The following is a 14,578-nucleotide window of genomic DNA, read 5'->3' on the forward strand; positions in this document are numbered from 1 at the left end:
CTACTCATCTTTAACATTAAGAAAGTACTAATCATTACTAGTATTTGTGTAAGTCATACTAATCAGTATTGCTGCTTGTCGTACTGATGAGCACTAAATTTTTCATCTAGTGGACTGCTATTGGTTTTCAAGTTGGACTTGAGTACTTTTAAATGGACTTTCTACAGAGCTCTGATCAAAATCTAGATTCCAAGAAAAAATGGCCTTCATGGATGGCAGTATGTGAACTGAAGAGTAGGAGAGGAGGAGCACGAAGGTGTTTCTCACCAATCGTGTTCCTGATGGCGTGGTGGATGGAGGCATGAACTGATGCTGGTCATTTTGTTGAACCTCCACCGAAGAACCCCTATAGGTCGTATAGAAGAGAAACCAGAGATGAGGTTAGTGACATGGAGCTGGTGCAGTACGGCGACCTCGCCGTAGATGCAACACCCAACACACGAGCACCTCACATATGTAAGGGAACGGTGCTGGACGTCGTGGTGGTTCTAGACCAGCTCGAGGGCATGCCTGGCACCATTGAGGCAGGCCGTGGGGGCTGGCTGGGGGAGGTCATGGTGGTGGTGACACACGCCAGAGTGAGGAACGGTGACCCACACAAGAATTTGTAGCAGCTGAGGTGGCATACGTGCACGGGAGGAGGAAAGCAACCACGCGTGGGGGCGGCGAGCAGTTGTGATGGTGCGCTTTCCCTCTTGGTTATTTATCAATTACATAGCTCCAAAAGAAAGGTAACTGATACAACTACTAGCAATGTGCTAAAAGAACATTAGTATCTATTAGTTGGGAATCATCTGTATTTGCCTCTCTGTATTCAAAATTGCTTCAATTGATGGCTCATTGGATAACATGCATGGTCCTTATAATTGTGAAGTTAGCAGCAGTTCTACATTAGAATCCCGAGAGAAATTTCTACAAAATTCATTAACCAAAGTGACAATATGGTGCTCATTCTCAAGCACAATGACAAGTACTTGTTTGTGCTATATGAAGGAGATGGAAACACAAAGGAAATCAGACTCACCATCGGGAAGTAGATGAACTGAAAAGCATAGAAAATATGAACTTGTGCATCTTGTTTTAACTTCATCCTACGAAAAAGGAACAATTATGGGAGATGAGTTTTTGTCAAGATGAACTTACCAGGGTTTAGTGTTCGAACTTTTAAATGTTTGTGCTACCGGAAATAGAGAATAGCAGCATGCTCGACCAGATCGGCGACTTCCTCACGGGCGGCCTCTCGTACACCGCAAGGGCAACACATACACACACGAACTGAACAGAATACACAACATGACCGGGTAGATAAACAAATTGATAAGAATACATGTCTTCTCGATTATGAACTGATAAGAATACACAACACGGACAACTAGCCTTGAACATCTTGAACTCCCCTATAGGTTTTTAATGGTTTTTTGGTGTTCACGTTCTTTACGAAGTCCCTGACTTCTCGACTATGAACTTACTACATAGAAGGATCCTCACATACATGTATAACTGTTTGGAAACGTAGCAGAAATTCAAAATTTTCCTACGTGTCACCAAGATCTATCTATGGAGAAACCAGCAACGAGGGGAAGGAGAGTGCATCTACATACCCTTGTAGATCGCTAAGCGGAAGCGTTCAAGAGAACGGGGTTGAAGGAGTCGTACTCGTCGTGATCCAAATCACCAGAGATCCTAGTGCCGAACGGACGGCACCTCCGCGTTCAACACACGTACAGCCCGATGACGTCTCCCATGCCTTGATCCAGCAAGGAGAGAGGGAGAGGTTGAGGAAGACTCCATCCAGCAGCAGCACAAAGGCATGGTGGTGGTGGAGGAGCGTGGTACTCCAGCAGGGCTTCGCCAAGCACCGCAAGAGACGAGGAGGGAGAGGGGTAGGGCTGCGCCAAGAAGGAGAGGAACTCGTGTGTATGGCAGCCCAAAACCTCAAGTATATATAGGGGAAGGGGAGGGGCTGCGCCCCCACCTAGGTTTCCACCCCTAGGGGTGGCGGCCAGCCTAGATCCCATCTAAGGGGGGCGGCCAAGGGGGGAGAGAGGGGGGCACACCACTAGGTGGGCCTTAGGCCCATCTGAGCCTAGGGTTTGCCCCCTTCCACTCTCCCTTGCGCCTTGGGCCTTGGTGGGGGGCGCACCAGCCCACCTGGGCTGGTCCCCTCCCACACTTGGCCCATGCAGCCCTCCGGGGCTGGTGGCCCCACTTGGTGGACCCCCGGGACCCTCCCGGTGGTCCCGGTACGTTACCAATAAAACCCGAAACTTTTCCGGTGACCAAAACAGGACTTCCCATATATAAATCTTTACCTCCGGACCATTCCGGAACTCCTCGTGACGTCCGGGATCTCATCCGGGACTCCGAACAACATTCGGTAACCACGTATACTAACTTCCTTATAACCCTAGCGTCATCGAACCTTAAGTGTGTAGACCCTACGGGTTCGGGAACCATGCAGACATGACCGAGACGTTCTCCGGTCAATAACCAACAGCGGGATCTGGATACCCATGTTGGTTCCCACATGTTCCACGATGATCTCATCGGATGAACCACGATGTCGAGGATTCGATCAATCCCGTATACAATTCCCTTTGTCTATCGGTATGATACTTGCCCGAGATTCGATCGTCGGTATCCCGATACCTTGTTCAATCTCGTTACCGGCAAGTCTCTTTACTCGTTCCGTAACACATCATCCCGTGATCAACTCCTTGATCACATTGTGCACATTATGATGATGTCCTACCGAGTGGGCCCAGAGATACCTCTCCGTCACACGGAGTGACAAATCCCAGTCTCGATTCGTGCCAACCCAACAGACACTTTCGGAGATACCCGTAGTGTACCTTTATAGCCACCCAGTTACGTTGTGACGTTTGGCACACCCAAAGTATTCCTACGGTATCCGGGAGTTGCACAATCTCATGGTCTAAGGAAATGATACTTGACATTAGAAAAGCTTTAGCATACGAACTACACGATCTTGTGCTAGGCTTAGGATTGGGTCTTGTCCATCACATCATTCTCCTAATGATGTGATCCCGTTATCAACGACATCCAATGTCCATGGTCAGGAAACCGTAACCATCTATTGATCAACGAGCTAGTCAACTAGAGGCTTACTAGGGACATGGTGTTGTCTATGTATCCACACATGTATCTGAGTTTCCTATCAATACAATTCTAGCATGGATAATAAACGATTATCATGAACAAGGAAATATAATAATAACTAATTTATTATTGCCTCTAGGGCATATTCCAACAGTCTCCCACTTGCACTAGAGTCAATAATCTAGTTCACATCGCCATGTGACTAACACTCACAGGTCACATCGCCATGTGACCAACATCCAAGAGTTTACTAGTGTCACTAAACTAGTTCACATCATCATGTGATTAAGACTCAATGAGTTCTGGGTTTGATCATGTTTTGCTTGTGAGAGAGGTTTTAGTCAACGGGTCTGCAACATTTAGATCCGTATGTACTTCGCAAATCTCTAGGTCATATTATAAATACTGCTTCCACACTCCACTTGGAGCTATTCCAAATGGTTGCTCCACTATACGTATCCGGTTTGCTACTCAGAGTCATTCGGATAGGTGTTAAAGCTTGCATCGATGTAACCCTTTACGCCGAACTCTTTATCACCTCCATAATCGAGAAACATGTCCTTATTACTCCAAGGACAATTTTGACCGCTATCTAGTGATCCACTCCTGGATCACCTTTGTACCCTCTTGCCAGACATGTGGCAAGGCACACATCAGGTGCGGTACTCAGCATGGCATACCGTATAGAGCCTATGACAAAAGCATAGGGGACGACATTCGTCCTTTCTCTTTCTTCTGTCGTGGTCGAGCTTTAAGTCTTAACTTCATACCTTACAACTCAGGCAAGAACTCCTTCCTTGACTGATCCATCTTGAACACCTTCAAGATCATGTCAAGGTATGTGCTCATTTGAAAGTACCATTTAGCGTTTTTGATCTATCCTCATAGATCTAGATGCTCAATGTTCAAGTAGCCTAATCCAGGTTTTCTATTGAAAAACATTTTTCAAATAACCCTATATGCTTTCTAGAAATTCTACATCATTTCTGATCCACAATATGTCAACAACATATACTCATCAGAAATTCTATAGTGCTCCCACTCACTTCTTTGGAAATACAAGTTTCTCATAAACTTTGTATACACCCAAAATCTTTGATCATCTCATCAAAACATACATTCCAACTCCGAGATGCTTACTCCAGTCCTTAGAAGGATTGCTGGAGCTTTGCATACTTATTAGCATCTTTCAGGATTGACAAAACCTTCCGGTTGTATCACATACAACCTTTCCTCAAGAAAATCGTCGAGGAAACAATGTTTTGACATCCTATCTGCAAGATTTCATAAATAATGCAGTAATCGCTAATATAATTCCAACAGACTCTTAGCATCGCTACGAGTGAGAAAGTCTCATCATAGTCAACTCCTTGAACTTGTCGGAAAAAATCTTAACGACAAGTCGAGCTTTCTTAATGGTGATACTTACCATCATTGTCCGTCTTCCTTTTAAAAATCCATCTGTACTCAACAGCCTTACGACCATCGAGCCGTTCTGCCAAAGTCTACACTTTGTTTTCATACATGGATCCTCTCTCGGATTTTATGGCCTCGAGCCATTTATCGGAATCCGGGCCCACCATCGCTTCTCCATAGCTCGTAGGTTCATTGTTGTCTAGCAACATGTCTTCCAAGACAGGATTACGTACCACTCTGAAGTAGTACGCATCCTTGTCGTCCTACGAGGTTTGGGAGTGACTTGATCCGAAGTCTCATGATCAATATCATAAGCTTCCACTTCAATTGGTGTGGGTGCCACAGGAACAACTTCCTGTGCCCTGCCACACACTAGTTGAAGAGACGGTTCAATAACCTCATCAAGTCTCCACCATCCTCCCACTCAATTCTTTCGAGAGAAACTTTTCCTCGAGAAAGGACCCGATTCTAGAAACAATCCCTTATTGCTTTCGGATCTGAGACAGGAGGTATACCCAACTATTTTGGGTGTCCTATGAAGATGCATTTATCCGCTTTGGGTTCGAGCTTATCAGCCTGAAACTTTTTCACATAAGCGTCGCAGCCCCAAACTTTTAAGAAATGACAGCTTAGGTTTCTCTAAACCATAGTTCATACGGTGTCATCTCATCGGGATTACGTGGTGCCCTATTTAAAGTGAATGCGGTTGTCTCTAATGCCTAACCCATAAACTATTGTGGTAATTCGATAAGAGACATCATGGTATGCATCATATCCAATAGGGTGCAGTTATGATGTTCGGACACACCATCACACTATGGTGTTCCAGGCTGTATTAGTTGTGAAACAATTTCCACAATGTCTTAATTCTGTGCCAAACTCGTAATTCAGATATTCATCTCTATGATCATTAGATCTTTTATCCTCTTGTCACGACGATCTTTCAACTTCACCCTGAAATTACTTGAACCTTTCAATAATTCAGACTCGTGATTCATCAAGTAAATATACTCAACATCTACTCAAATCATCTGTGACGTAAGAACATAACGATATCCACTACATGCCTCAGCACTCATTGGACTACACATATCAAAATGTATTACTTCCAACAAGTTGCTTTCTAGTTCCATTTTACTGAAAACGAGGCTTTCAGTCATCTTGCCCATGTGGTATGATTTGCATGTCTCAAGTGGTTTAAAATCAAGTGAGTCCAAACGGTCCATTTGCATGGAGTTTCTTCATGCATATACACCAATAGACATGGTTCGCATGTCTCAAACTTTTCAAAAACGAATGAGCCCAAAGATCCATCAACATGGAGCTTCTTCATGCGTTTTATACCGATATGACTTACGTGGCAGCGCCACAAGTAGGTGGTACTATCATTACTATCTTATATCTTTTGGCATGAACATGTGTATCACTACGATCGAGATTCAATAAACCATTCATTTTAGGTGCAAGACCATTGAAGGTATTATTCAAATAAACAGAGTAACCATTATTCTCCTTAAATGAATAACCGTATTGCGATAGACATAATCCAATCATGTCTATGCTCAACGCAAACACCAATCTTGATGATAGAGGGAGCGTACAATATTTGATCAACCTTGGAAATACTTCCAACACATATCGTCATCTCACCTTTTAGCTAGTCTCCGTTTATTCCGTAGCTTTTATTTCGAGTTACTAACACTTAGTAACCGAACCGGTATCTAATACCCTGGTGCTACTAGGAGTACTAGTAAAGTACACATTAACACAATGTATATCCAATATACTTCTACCGACCTTGCCAGCCTTCTCATCTACCAAGTATCTAGGGTAATTCTGCTCCAGTGGTTGTTCCCCTTATTACAGAAGCACTTAGTCTCGGGTTTGGGTTCAACTTTGGGTTTCTTCACTAGAGCAGCAGCTGATTTGCCGTTTCATGAAGTATCTCTTCTTGCCCTTGCCCTTCTTGAAACTAGTGGTTTCACCAACCATCAACAATTGATGCTCCTTCTTGATTTCTACTTTTGTGGTGTCAAACATCGCGAATATCTCAAGGATCATCATATATGTCCCCGATACATTATAGTTCATCACGAAGCTCTAGCAGCTTGGTGGTAATGACTTCGGAGAAACATCACTATCTCATCTGGAAGATCAACTCCCACTCGATTCAAATGATTGTTGTACTCAGACAATCTAAGCACAAGCTCAACAATTGAGCTTTTCTCCTTAGTTTGCAGGCTAAGAAAATCGTCGGAGGTCTCATACCTCTTGACGTGGGCACGAGCCTGAAATCCCAATTTCAGCCCTCAAAACATCTCATATGTTTCGCGACGTTTCAAAACGTCTTCGGTGCCTCAACTCTAAACCGTTTAACTAAACTATCACGTAGTTATCAACATGTGTATGTCAGATGTTCGCAACATCCACAGACGACGTTCCAGGTTCAGCACACTGAGCGGTGCATTAAGGACATAAGCTTTCTATGAAGCAATGAGGACAATCCTCAGTTTACGGACCTAGTCTGCATAATTGCTACTATCAACTTTCAACTAAATTTTCTCTAGGAACATATCTAAACAGTAGAACTAAAGCGCGAGCCACGACATGATTTGCGAAGACCTTTTGACTATGTTCAAGATAATTAAGTTCATCTTATAAACTCCCACTCAGATAGACATCCCTCTAGTCATCTAAGTGATTACATGATCCGAGTCAACTAGGCCGTGTCCGATCATCACGTGAGACGGACTAGTCAACATCGGTGAACATCTTCATGTTGATTGTATCTTCTATACGACTCATGTTCGACCTTCGGTCTTCTGTGTTCCGAGGCCATGTCTGTACATGCTAGCCTCGTCAAGTCAACCTAAGTGTTTCGCGTGTGTAAATCTATCTTACACCCGTTGTATGTGAAAGTTAAAATCTATCACACCCGATCATCACGTGGTGCTTCGAAACAACAAACGGTCGCAACGGTGCACAGTTAGGGGGAACACTTTCTTGGAATTATTATGAGGGATCATCTTATTTACTACCGTCGTTCTAAGTAAACAAGATGCAAAAACATGATAAACATCACATGCAATCAAATAATAGTGACATGATATGGCCAATATCATATAGCTCCTTTGATCTCCATCTTGGGGCTCCATGATCATCTTGTCACCGGCATGACACCATGATCTCCATCATCATGATCTCCATCATCGCGTCTCCATGAAGTTGCTCGCCAACTATTACTTCTACTACTATGGCTACCGGTTGGCAATAAAGTAAAGTAATTACATGGCATTGTTCAATGACACGCAGGTCATACAATAAATAAAGACAACTCCTATGGCTCCTGCCGGTTGTCATACTCATCGACATGCAAGTCGTGATTCCTATTACAAGAACATGATCAATCTCATACATCACATCCTTTGGCCATATCACATCACAAAGCATACCCTGCAAAAACAAGTTAGACGTCCTCTAATTGTTGTTTGCATGTTTTACGTGGCTGCTATGAGTTTCTAGCAAGAACGTTTCTTACCTACGCAAAACCACAACGTGATATGCCAATTGCTATTTACCCTTCATAAGGACCCTTTTCATCGAATCCGTTCCGACTAAAGTGGGAGAGACTGGCACCCGCTAGCCACCTTATGCAACTAGTGCATGTCAGTCGGTGGAACCTGTCTCATGTAAGAGTACGTGTAAGGTCGGTCCGGGCCGCTTCATCCCACAATACCGTCGAAACAAAATTGGACTAGTAACGGTAAGCATATTGAACAAAATCAACGCCCACAACTACTTTGTGTTATACTCATGCATAGAATCTACGCAATAGACCTAGCTCATGATGCCACTGTTGGGGAACGTAACAAAAATTCAAAATTTTCTTACGTGTCACCAAGATCTATCTATGGAGAAACCAGCAACGAGGGGAAGGAGAGTGCATCTACATACCCTTGTAGATCGCTAAGCGGAAGTGTTCAAGAGAACGGGGGTGAAGGAGTCGTACTCGTCGTGATCCAAATCACCGAAGATCCTAGTGCCGAACGGACAGCACCTCCGCGTTCAACACACGTACAGCCCGATGACGTCTCCCATGCCTTGATCCAGCAAGTAGAGAGGGAGAGGTTGAGGAAGACTCCATCCAGCAGCAGCACAAAGGCGTGGTGGTGGTGGAGGAGCGTGGTACTCCAGCAGGGCTTCGCCAAGCACCGCAAGAGACGAGGAGGGAGAGGGGTAGGGCTGCGTCAAGAAGGAGAGGAACTCGTGTGTATGGCAGCCCAAAACCTCAAGTATATATAGGGGAAGGGGAGGGGTTGCGCCCCCACCTAGGTTTTCACCCCTAGGAGTGGCGGCCAACCTAGATCCCATCTAAGGGGGGGCGGCCAAGGAGGGAGAGAGGGGGGCGCACCACTAGGTGGGCCTTAGGCCCATCTGAGCCTAGGGTTTGCCCCCTTCCACTCTCCCTTGCGCCTTGGGCCTTGGTGGGGGGCGCACCAGCCCACCTGGGGCTGGTCCCCTCCCACACTTGGCCCATGCAGCCCTCCGGGGCTGGTGGCCCCACTTGGTGGACCCCCGGGACCCTCCCGGTGGTCCCGGTACGTTACCGATAAAACCCGAAACTTTTCCGGTGACCAAAACAGGACTTCCCATATATAAATCTTTACCTCCGGACCATTCCGGAACTCCTCGTGGGACTCCGAACAACATTCGATAACCACGTATATCTATTCCCTATAACCCTAGCGTCATCGAACCTTAAGTGTGTAGACCCTACGGGTTCGGGAACCATGCAGACATGACCGAGACGTTCTCCGGTCAATAACCAATAGCGGGATCTGGATACCCATGTTGGTTCCCACATGTTCCATGATGATCTCATCGGATGAACCACGATGTCGAGCATTCGATCAATCCCGTATACAATTCCCTTTGTCTATCGGTATGATACTTGCCCGAGATTCGATCGTCGGTATCCCGATACCTTGTTCAATCTCGTTACCGGAAGTCTCTTTACTCGTTTCGTAACACATCATCCCGTGATCAACTCCTTGATCACATTGTGCACATTATGATGATGTCCTACCGAGTGGGCCCAAAGATACCTCTCCGTCACACGGAGTGACAAATCCCAGTCTCGATTCGTGTCAACCCAACACACTTTCGGAGATACCTGTAGTGTACCTTTATAGCCACCCAGTTACGTTATGACGTTTGGCACACCCAAAGCACTCCTACGGTATCCGGGAGTTGCACAATCTCATGGTCTAAGGAAATGATACTTGACATTAAAAAAGCTTTAGCAAACGAACTACACAATCTTGTGCTAGGCTTAGGATTGGGTCTTGTCCATCACATCATTCTCCTAATGATGTGATCCCGTTATCAACGACATCCAATGTCCATGGTCAGGAAACCGTGACCATCTATTAATCAACGAGCTAGTCAACTAGAGGCTTACTAGGGACATGGTGTTGTCTATGTATCGACACAAGTATCTGAGTTTCCTATCAATACAATTCTAGCATGGATAATAAACGATTATCATGAACAAGGAAATATAATAATAACTATTTATTATTGCCTCTAGGGCATATTTCCAACAATAACTTGACAGGAGCTGACAGAAAATGTTGCAGCAAAATGGCATTTTTATTGAACATAATAATACAACCATATCTTGTAATACATCCATCACAATGGAATTAAATGCACAGTGAAATGGCAGCATTACACATACTCGAGAACTAACAGATTATTCTTCAGTTACTCTGATCAACTTCAGTTTTCTTCAGAAATTGGATGAGAAATAGCATCGGCTATGCTATCAATTTTTTGCATCTCTAGCACACTTGTTGGGAGTATTGTTCATCACACGATGAACCTCTTTTTTCTGTTTTTCTTGACTGTCATAGAATAAAATATTGAACTATCTTGTATAAGTATAGTTTTCATTTTTTTAAATAATTGTTCAATGAATCTCCCCGCCTCGTGAGTTTGAACTTATGAATTTATTAGAAATGAACTTGTGTGAGACTTTTTCTTTGCATAGTGTACTACCATTTTTTTGTTTAGTTTGTCATACATAGTGAACTGTCATATAATTTTGGGCGAAGTTTTTTGTACCTTTTTAAGTTTGAAAAATGAACTTTTTTCCTACGCTGTTGTTGTTTTCGCATGGTCGTCTTACGTTCCATATGTACTTGAACTGATTGAAGTTTGAAGATTTGAACTTATGTTTTCTTAAGTATCGACTATGCAAAATATATAAATCCATTTTTCATAAGTATAGACAACGTCAGAGGGAAGAGAGGAAGGGCAGGAGTCAGGGAGCAAAAGGAAGATCTATAGAAAAATCAAAAGAGAAATTTTGATAAGAACATTACAAGTTTGAAACCATTCAAGAATTAAGTTCATATGGCTAGTAGCTATGCAGGATTTAAGTGAACTCTCAGTAAAAGTAATTTTTGTATTCCACATGTAGTAATACCTGGACTTGCTGTCACATGTGTTCTTTATAGTAAATCGAGGCAAATGAGATGGTAATCCTTCTCTTCATTTTCTTTTTCTCTATCCTGCATCAGTTCAGAAATCCAATACAGGTTTTAGTTCAAAAGAGAATTTCATCCATGCCTTGACTGACTAGCAGTAATTAAATAATCAAAATAAGTTTTTGCTAACCAGTTTATGTACTCTCAATCAGTCCAAATAATCTAGCATTTAGTATCGACTATTAATCAGTTCGACAAATGAGGTTGTTAACGAGCCCATTAACGATAAAAATGAAATCAGCTAATAACTTACTGGCCGAATCAAATTTTAGTGTTTTCAAGCAGCAGCAATAGTCGGACTGATGGAGACATCCATGGGTGATATATAGTTGAACTTGCCTGATGTGCAAATAAGAGCATGACTTCTGTACTTACTACACGAGCATGACTTTTGTACTTACTAGACAATACTACGCCAACAAGTATCATGCTATGTGAACTTTTGTGATGGATGACCTTTTAGTTTTTATTATCAGTACTTGTTGAAAATAAATATCTAAACCACCAGACTTGGGTGTGGGAACCAAAATTCAGAAGAGCGGCATCTCAACAGGGATTACACTAGCATTGACATTCTGACAATAGTGAGGGCTCAAATGCCAAGTAATGTACAGTAATTGAAAAGGCATCATTTTTCTGACATTCGGTTCTGAAACTATGTGGACCTAAGTAACTATTGGCAGTCAAGAAATGTGCAAGTTGCATATATTTCTGCCTAGTAAATTATGCTACCAAGCTTACAAGTCGAAACAATTTCTTGAGAATAATCTGGTCAGGATCCAAACTTTTTTAGTGAACATGCAGCACAAATTGCAGGTTGCTCCCATCTCTGTTCTCCAAAACAATTAGAGGGGCGGATGAAAAAGGAAACCTGTAACAAATAATTTTCATTTCCGTAAGCAGAAACAATCAGGCAAAATCACTGACTTTCAACAAGAAATGTGTAATAGGTATTTTTTTTCAAACACCTGCACACCAAAATTACTGCAGTTTCAACATGTACACTGAAACATGCACGTTTTAGACATAGAAGTGCCATTGGAGGTTTCAGAAGTTTCATCTAGAGTAGCACATGTAGTTCTGCAACTAGAAAAATTATTTATATAGGAAAAGGAATTTATTCCGACAAACTGGATGAGCTAGGAACACAATATTTGTCTTTCAGGCAGAAGTACAAACACCCACAGGCAAAAATGCTATTAACTTTTCGCTCCCCTGCATTAATATTTGTACACAAAGACTTGTAGTCCCGTCAGGAGCATTCGTACTCTTTGAATCTTTTTTTGTTCTCTGTGTTTTTTCATGTGGTTTCTTATATGAACCTTTTCAAAATCTAAATTCGTCGTGATGATATCTGCGAACCTTCTGAGACGGTGATGTTGAACTTGCGCTCGATTGCATATGTATTTGAAGGAATTTTTACTAAACACCACAATCATCTACTTGTATTGATCATTTACTGCTATGACTAGTTGGAAGGAAAACAAACCAATCGAGTGGCATGAGTTATGGTGGCCCATTACGCATAAAATTTGAACTTCTTTTTCTACCAAGAGGGTTGGGTCGTGTTTTTTGTTTTGAACTAGCAGTGGTCTTGGTTTTGATTTTATCTTGTAGCAGTACATTATTTCAGTCAGCTCGATCTTCATCAGTACTAGAATGACTAGACAAGAACTTTAGATTTGTAGCAACACCACACCAAACTTACAGATTTTTTCTTCAACTTTTTTAGGTTATTACATCAGTACTAGTATGATTGGAAAAATATTTCAGATTTGTAGCATGAAACTTATAGAATTTTATGGAAATGGACGAGTTCTGAATTTTCGAACTCTTCCAATGGTTGCACATGAACTGAGCAAAATAGCGACTAACGGTACATCATTTTGATCTGAAAAGCTACTTGACTGAAAATTGACATACATATCCAAAAGTTCAAAACTACAAGACCCGCCCTATGTTTTTCTGCTACTACACTATCAAAACTTTTATTCAAAATGTCTCTGAAATTTAAACCTCAACCTTCCTTCAACTGTAATTTTCATTTTGCCCAACAAACTTGATGCATAGGAGCTAACTAGATGCACAGTAACTATAAAAGCAGAGCAATCTTTCTCATGTGCGCTGCTTGGTGTCCAGCATGGCAAAACACTAGTAGCATACCTGGAGTTCCCACCGCGGCCCAAAGCAGAGATCCATTTTGGTGTGCTCGCGACAAGAAGCCGCCTACTAGTATCCTCAAGCTTGGAGGTGACCAGCCAGCATGGCTGCTAGCCAAGAGCTGCGTGTGTGGTCGCACGAAAATGGGTCACTCCTAGGGGCTAACGACAGAGATTGAAGGTTCAGCTAGGGCGCTCAGGGCGGTTCAAGGAGTTGGAGAAAGGCGGTTCAGCTGGCTAGGGAGGGGAACATGGGTAGGAAGCAAGCAAGCGGAGCCTAGAGGCGGAAGGCCTCAGCGGCGGGGGGAAGAAGCGGAACCTTGTGGCGGCGCGTTGGGTGCTGGAATTCCACAGCCTCCACCAATGGAAGCATCAGTCCAAATATTCAAGAGGGAGCAGGCCCGAGGCAAAGGTGCGGCAGCTAAAAAGGTGTGAACAAGAGCTTACCACTGTCGCCCACCAGCTCCATCGGAGAACCAGAGGTGGGGAAGGCGGGTGAGAACCTCGTGGCGCGACAGAAGTAGTTGGGAGGACGGCTAGCGATGCGTGGTTCCAGGGGTGGACGCAGCACACGGATCCGGTGGTTGGGGGGCGGCGGGCGAATCCAGGGGTCGGGCGGCGGCGCTTGGAACCGGAGTTGGGCGGCGGCGCGTGGTTGGGGCCGGCCGTGGGTGCCGGCGCGCGGGCACGGGAGGAAGGAGGGGGTGCGCCGGCAGGGCTGGAAGGAGGCGGCGCGCCCGCGGGGGAGGAAGGAGGCGGCACGCCGGCGGGAAGGGAGGAGGCAGCGCGCCGGCGGGAGGGAGGAGGCGGCGCGCTAGCGGGGAGGGAGGAGGCAGCGCGTCGGTGGGGAGGGAGGAGGCGGCGCATGGGCGGCGGCGTGCATAGGCGGCGGCGGTGTTCTATTTCTTGTTTGTTTTCAGGCTCAAAGGTTATTCGACGTGTAATCGCCCCCTATAGAGCCGGGAGTAACAAAATAACAGAATAGTCCTATCCTCTCTCTCTCTCTCTCTCTCTCTCTCTATATATATATATATATGTGTGTGTGTGTGTGTGTGTGTGTGTGTGTGTATGTGTGTGTGTGTGTGTGTGTGTGTGTGTGGCTTCTGCACAACATCTCCATCATCATTATCAGTACATCCTACGCAGGTGAGTTAGGATGCACTTGATCCCAGAAAGATATCTATCCTTCAAACTAGAGGAATGCTTTAAACTAACAACAGTACATAATATCCAACAAAAGAGGGTCGTGCTACAGCAGCAGGATACATGGCTCAATCTAGATATCAGTACGAATCAAGTTGTGCATATTTGCTATTGGCATGAACCACATTG

The 14,578-nt window shown here is 44.1% G+C and overlaps 1 long non-coding RNA gene across 1 annotated transcript; it reads right to left on the reverse strand.

Moving 5' to 3' along the window:
- Window positions 1-200: 200 nt before the first annotated feature.
- Window positions 201-14,160, reverse strand: LOC123106948 (uncharacterized). Its single transcript, XR_006451555.1, has 5 exons — window positions 13,251-14,160; window positions 11,829-11,958; window positions 11,027-11,111; window positions 1,025-1,091; window positions 201-346 (listed from the first exon to the last, which is right to left on the reverse strand). It is a non-coding gene; the product is annotated as an uncharacterized lncRNA (long non-coding RNA).
- Window positions 14,161-14,578: the final 418 nt, after the last annotated feature.

Source organism: Triticum aestivum, chromosome 5A (assembly GCF_018294505.1).
Source record: "Triticum aestivum cultivar Chinese Spring chromosome 5A, IWGSC CS RefSeq v2.1, whole genome shotgun sequence".
In the NCBI taxonomy this organism is placed as follows: Eukaryota; Viridiplantae; Streptophyta; class Magnoliopsida; order Poales; family Poaceae; genus Triticum; species Triticum aestivum.